Source organism: Meriones unguiculatus, chromosome 2 (genome assembly GCF_030254825.1).
Source record: "Meriones unguiculatus strain TT.TT164.6M chromosome 2, Bangor_MerUng_6.1, whole genome shotgun sequence".
Classification (NCBI taxonomy): domain Eukaryota; kingdom Metazoa; phylum Chordata; class Mammalia; order Rodentia; family Muridae; genus Meriones; species Meriones unguiculatus.
In genome coordinates, this window is record NC_083350.1 from 51,018,887 (window position 1) to 51,024,886 (window position 6,000).

Below are 6,000 nucleotides of genomic sequence, written 5' to 3' on the forward strand. Positions count from 1 at the left end.
TCAAAAATCAGGTGTCCATGGGTGTGCGTGTGTTTATTTCTGGGACTTCAATTCAATTCCATTGATCTCCCAGTCTGTTTCTATGCCAATACCATGTTGTTTTTATTACTGATACTTTATACTACAGCTTGAGATCAGGGATGGAGATACCTCCAGAAGATCTTTTATTGTAGAGGATTGGTTTAGCTATTCTGGGTTTTTTTGTTTGTTGGTTTGTTTGTTTGTTTTTCCATATGAAGTTGAGAATTTTTATTTCAAGGTCTATAAAGAACTGTGTTGGTGATTTGATGGGAATCACATTGAATCTGCAGATTGCTTTTGGTAAGATGGCCATTTTTACCATGTTAATCCTACTGATGCATGAGCATGGGATATCTTTCCACCTTTTCATATCTTCAATTTTTTCTTCAGAGACTTGAAGTTTTTTTCATACAAGTCTTTGACTTGCTTGGTTAGAGTTACACCAAGGTACTTTATGTCCTTTGAGGCTATTGTGAAGGGTGTTGTTTCCCTAATTTCTTTCTCAACCCTTTTGTCTTTTGTATACAGGAGTTGATTTTTTTTTTGAGTTGATTTTGTACCCAGCCACTTTGCTGAAGGTGTTTATAAGCTGTAGGAGTTCCTTGCTACAATATTTGGAGTCACTCATGTATACTATCATATCACCTGTTAATAGTGATACTTTGGCTTCTTCTTTTCCAATTTGTATCCCCTTGATCTCCTTTAATTGTCTTATTTCTCTAGCAAGGACTTCAAGAACTATGTTGAAGAGATATGGAGAAAGTGGGTAGCCTTGCCTTGTCCCTGACTTCTGTGGGATTGATTTAAGTTTCTTTCTGTTTAGCTTGATGTTGGCTCTAGGCTTGCTGTATATTGCTGTTAATATGTTTAGTTATGTATCCCTAATCTCGCCAAGACTTTAAATATGAATGGGTGTTGGATTTTATAAAAAAAATTTTTGGCATCTAAGGATTTGATCATGTGTTGTTGTTTTTTTCTTTTCAGTTTGTTTATATGGTGGATTACAATGATGGATTTTCATATATTGAACTATCCTTGCATACCTGGGATGAAGCCTACTTGGTCATAGTGGATGATATATTTGATGTGTTCTTGGAATTGGTTTGTGAGTATTTTATTGAGTATTTTTACATCAGAATTCATAAGGGAAATTGGTCTGAAATTCTCTTTCTTTGTTGGGTTTTGTGAGGTTTAGGTATCAAGGTGACTGTGACTTCATAGAATGAGTTTGGTAATATTACTTCTGTTTCTATTTTGTGGAATAGTTTGAACAGAATTGGAGTTAGCTCTTCTTTGAAGGTCTGATAGAATTCTGAGCTGAAACCATCTGGCCCCTGGGCTTTTTTTTTTTTTTTTTTTTTTTTGGATGTGAGATTTTGATGACTGTTTCTATTTCCTTATGGGATATAGAACTATTTAATTGATTTACCTGATCTTGATTCAACTTTGCTAAATGGAATCAATCAAAAAATATCCATTTAATTTTGATTTTCGAATTTTGTGGTGTATAGGCTTTTGAAGTAAGACCTAATGAATCTTTGAATTTCCTAAGTGTCTGTTGTTACATCCTTCTTTTTCTGATTTTGTTGATTTGGAGGGTGTCTTTCTGCCTTTTAGTTAGTTTGACTAAGGGTTTGTCTATCTTGTTGATTTTCTCAAAGAACCTGCTCTTGGTTTTGATTCTTTGAATTGTTCTCTTTCTTTCTAGTTTATTGATTTCAGCCTGAGTTTGATTATTTCCAGCTGCCTACCCCCTCTTGGATGTGTCTGGTTCTTTTTTTTTTCTACAGCTTTCAGATGAGTCTTTAAATTGCTTGTATGAGGTGTTTCAAATTTCTTTATGAAGGCACTTCATAGCACTTAGTGCTATGAATTTTCCTCTTAGCACTGCTTTTATTGTGTCCCATAAATTTGGGTATGTTGTGCCTTTGTTATCATTTAATTCTAGGAAGCGTTTAATTTCTTATTTCTTCACTGACCCAGCTGTCATTGAATAGAGTTGTTCAGTTTTCGTGTGTGTGTAGGCTTTTTGCTATTTCTGTTGTTGTCAAGGTCCAGCTTTAGTCCTTGGTGGTCCAATAGAGTACAAGGGATTATTTCAATCTTATTGTATCTTTTGAGGCTTTCTTTGTGGCCAACTATATGGTCTGTTTTGGAGAAGGTTCTATGAGGTGTTGAGAAAAGGATAAATTCCTTTGTGTTTGAATGAAAAGATCTGTAGATCTGTTAGGTCCATTTGATTCAGGACATCTGTTAGTGTCATTGTTTCTTTGTTTAGCTTGTTTTGTTGACCTGTCCTTTGGTGAGAGTGGGGTGTTGAAGTCTCCCACTATTAATGTGTGGGAATCTATGTGTGGTTTCAGTTATATTAATGTTTCTTTTACAAATGTGGGTGCTCTTGTATTTGGGGCATAGATGTTCAGAACTGAGATGTCTTCTTGGTGAAATTTTCCTTTGATGGGTGTGAAGTGAACTTCCCTATGTCTTCTGATTAACTTTCATTGAAAGTCTGTTTTATTAGATGTTAGAATCGCTACTCCAGCTTGATTCTTGGGTCCATTTGCTTGGAAAATCTTTTCCAGCCTGTTACCTTCAGCTAATATCTATTTCTGTGACTGAGGTGTGTTTCTTGTATGCAACAGAATGTTGGATCTTGTTTACACGTCCATTCTGTTAGTCTGTCTTTTTATTGGAGAGTTGAGTCCATTAATATTGAGAGACGTTAATGACCAGTGACTGTTAGTTCCTTTTATTTTCATGTTGGTTGTGGTAGTGTGTTTGTGTACTTGGCTTCTTTTAATTTTACTGTAGTGACATTATTTAGTTCCTGTGTTTTCTTGAGTGTGGTTAGCTTTCTTGGGTTGTATTTTTCCTTCTAGTATCTTCTGTAAGGCTGGATTTGTGGGTATATACTGTTTAAATTTGTTTTTGTTATTGAATTTCTTTTTTTCTCCGTCTATGATAGTTGAGAGTTTTACCGGATATAGTAATCTGGGATGACATCTGTGTTCTCTTAGTGTTGGTATAATGTTCTTGTGTAATGTGTACAATTTGCCCTTGTTCACTCAAATGCTGATTTCTCTACCCCTGGCTTCAATCAGTACATTCCATTGTGATGCTTATTCTAAGCATCACATGTCTCAAGTTTGTGTAAATATGCTACTAATTGTGCTCTGTATTGACATAAAAAAAATGAGTCAATGCTGAGCAATGGAGAGAATAGGGTGTGACATCCTAGCCCAGAGGAGAGGAGAAAGAAAAGAGTGGGAGGGGGTCAGAGAGGATAGTTCTGAAAGTAGAGGACCTGGAAATATCTGGAGAAATTAACGGGCCCTAAAATATGACTAAAAAGCAACTATAGGGGCTGGAGAGATGGCTCAGAGGTTAAGAGCACTGGCTGTTCTTCTAAAGATCCTGAATTCAATTCCCAGCAACCACATGGTGGCTCATAACCATCTATAGTGAGATCTGGTGCCATTTTCTGGTGTGCAGGCATACATGTAAGTGAATGCTGTATAAACAATAAATAAATTTTTTTTTTAAAAAAAAAGCAAGTATGATGTGGGAAATCTGAATGGGAGGAAACTTTGAATACTTGGAGGTTTAGGACGGAGTAATTATTGCCCAGCATTGTGTTCTAGGTTAATTAAATAAATCCTAGTCTCTGTGTAGTGATTTGGATATACAGCTGGTTTAGGAATAACCACTGTTTAACAAAAAAAGAAATAAGTAACAAATATTAATAATCAGCAACAAATAGTATACCATTGTGGGACAGAATTTACAGTAATCTAGCAAGAATTTATGTAGAAAATAAACTACAGATAAGTTTCTTAGTTCTGTCCCTTAAAAAATCAGAATGTTCCTGAATAAACTGCATTGAAAAAAAAAATCAGAACAACCATAATTTCTAAAGCAGGAGCTCACAGGTTCCTAACCAGACAGATGCCCCCCACAAAGCAGCCAAGCCTCCAGCAGGCTGCAGAAAAACAAAAAAATTGATATATATGAACCCCAAAGAGGAAGTTTCTTTAGGTAGAAAGAAAAAGTGGCTTTTTAACAAGCAAGCTTCTCAAAGCCAGACTTTGCTAGCCAAGGCAGAAAGCTAAATCATTTTGAAAAGGGTTCTTGTTGATCTGTGAAGCAAACATTTGTGGACCCAATAACTTTCCAGAGTGAAGAAGGGGTTGGGATCCAGTGAAGCAGAAAAAAATACCTCTCCCTGGAAGCAGGAGCCAGAGACAGATTGAGAAGCCTCAAGCATCTGATCTGGTAAGCTCTAGAAGGGAATCTGGGTCTAAGAAATTAAAGACCTTGGGGGGGGGTATTGAAATTAAAAAAGATAATTTTCTATGTTGAAAATGGAGGAAGACACAGTGCTTCTGGATACCATTTGAATTTGTTTTGAGAGACCAAAAAATTAAAAACTAGGTTTTTGGGTTACTGAGCCAAAAAGTTTAAAACATATCAGGCCAGTTGACCTTGCTACTTCTAGGCAGAGCCAGCCAACTGCAGGGAAGAGCTGACCTTGCTGCTCATTAAATATACTGGTTGCCAGGAAAGCAGCCTGGATGACCTACCTCCTGGAGATAGCACAGACTGAGATAATTGCCCCCTCTCCCCTAGCATCGGCCTATTAGTCCAGGACAGGACTGAAACCCAAGGCCAACACAGGACAGGACTGAAGCCAAGGCCGGCCATTACCCCTCACACCCCGGTTAAAGAAAACAAATAAAGCTAGAATTGTTCATGGTCCTGGCACTTTCCCATAGCAAACAATTTTGAAATGTAGCATCCCCTTTTTATGCATTAACCAATAGAAACTTGCCAGGCTAGAATCCCCTGCTTTGGGAGCACTGAGAGGGACTGGGACCTATAAATCACCCACAATCTGGAGCTTGGGGATCTCTGCTGGATACCAGTGCTTTGGTGTCGGTGAGAGGCCAGCTTGAGCTGTGAATAAAGATCCTCTTGTGTTTAGCAACAGACTCAACTCCCTGGAGGTCTTTTGGGGAGTCTCATAAATTGGGCATAACATTTGGTGCATTGGCGGGGAACCCCAAGACACCCTGGACCCCTGAGCCAGAGGATCAGAACCCAAGGTAAGTGCTTTTGCCTTGGCCAAGTTCTGTGTTTTTGTTCTGCTATCCTGTGTCTCTGTTATGTTATTCTGTGTCTTTTTCTGATCTCAAGGCAGCAGGCAGTGAGTGGCCAAAGAGGCAGTCATGTCAGTAGGACTCTGGCTGACGAGTTGGAAGGCTACGGTCAAGGAGATCTGGGCTACGTCCCAGATCCCGGTGAGGGTAAAAAGCCCCAAGTCACTTCAAGGGATGCTGGGTCCCAGGTTATTTAACAGGTGAGGACAAAGGGTCTCAGAGGGATTCTGGGTCCCAGGTCTGTTTAACGGGTGAAGACGGAAGGCCTCGCAGGGGCACTGGGTCTCAAGTCTGTTTGCTAGGACTCTCACCTGGGTGAATCTATTGTTTGGTTTTGTGTTTGTCTGGCTAGCTATCTCTGGTGACTGTTCTCATTTATTTGGATGAGATTCCAATGACATACAACATGGGACAGACTGTTTCTAACTCCCTAGACTTAACTCTTGCCCATTTCTGGGAGGCTCTGGTCTGGCAGAGCTCTGCCACTGCTCTGGTCTCTGGTCTGACACAGGTCTTCTTGGGAATACAGCCCGCCCTATGGAGAGACTACTGTGCAGGCAGGCAGCTCTTAAGGGGCAACAGCAGCTTCTCAGGTAAGAAAACTATAAGCCTCTATGGTCATGAGAATTAGATTCAACAAGTAGCAAAATGTTCCTCCTTTGAAATTACAGCTAAAAGAATTTTTTTAAAGTTTTGTCTGTCTGTTTTGAATATATAAATTTACCATGTTTTGTATGTCCTGGTTATAGATTATTGGTTATTGGAAATGTTAAAAATCTATAACATCTGTAACAAAAAGTTAACTTAAACTTGTAACTTAGAG

General features: G+C 38.7%; 1 long non-coding RNA gene across 1 annotated transcript in view; it reads left to right on the forward strand.

The window, feature by feature from the left end:
* Positions 1 to 5,116, forward strand: part of LOC132652337 (uncharacterized) — an 83,256-nt gene extending 78,140 nt beyond the window's left edge. Inside the window, exons 4-5 of the long non-coding RNA XR_009589836.1 lie at positions 4,196 to 4,293; positions 5,003 to 5,116. This is a non-coding gene — a long non-coding RNA (uncharacterized LOC132652337). The remainder of the gene's footprint in view (positions 1 to 4,195; positions 4,294 to 5,002) is intronic.
* Positions 5,117 to 6,000: the final 884 nt, after the last annotated feature.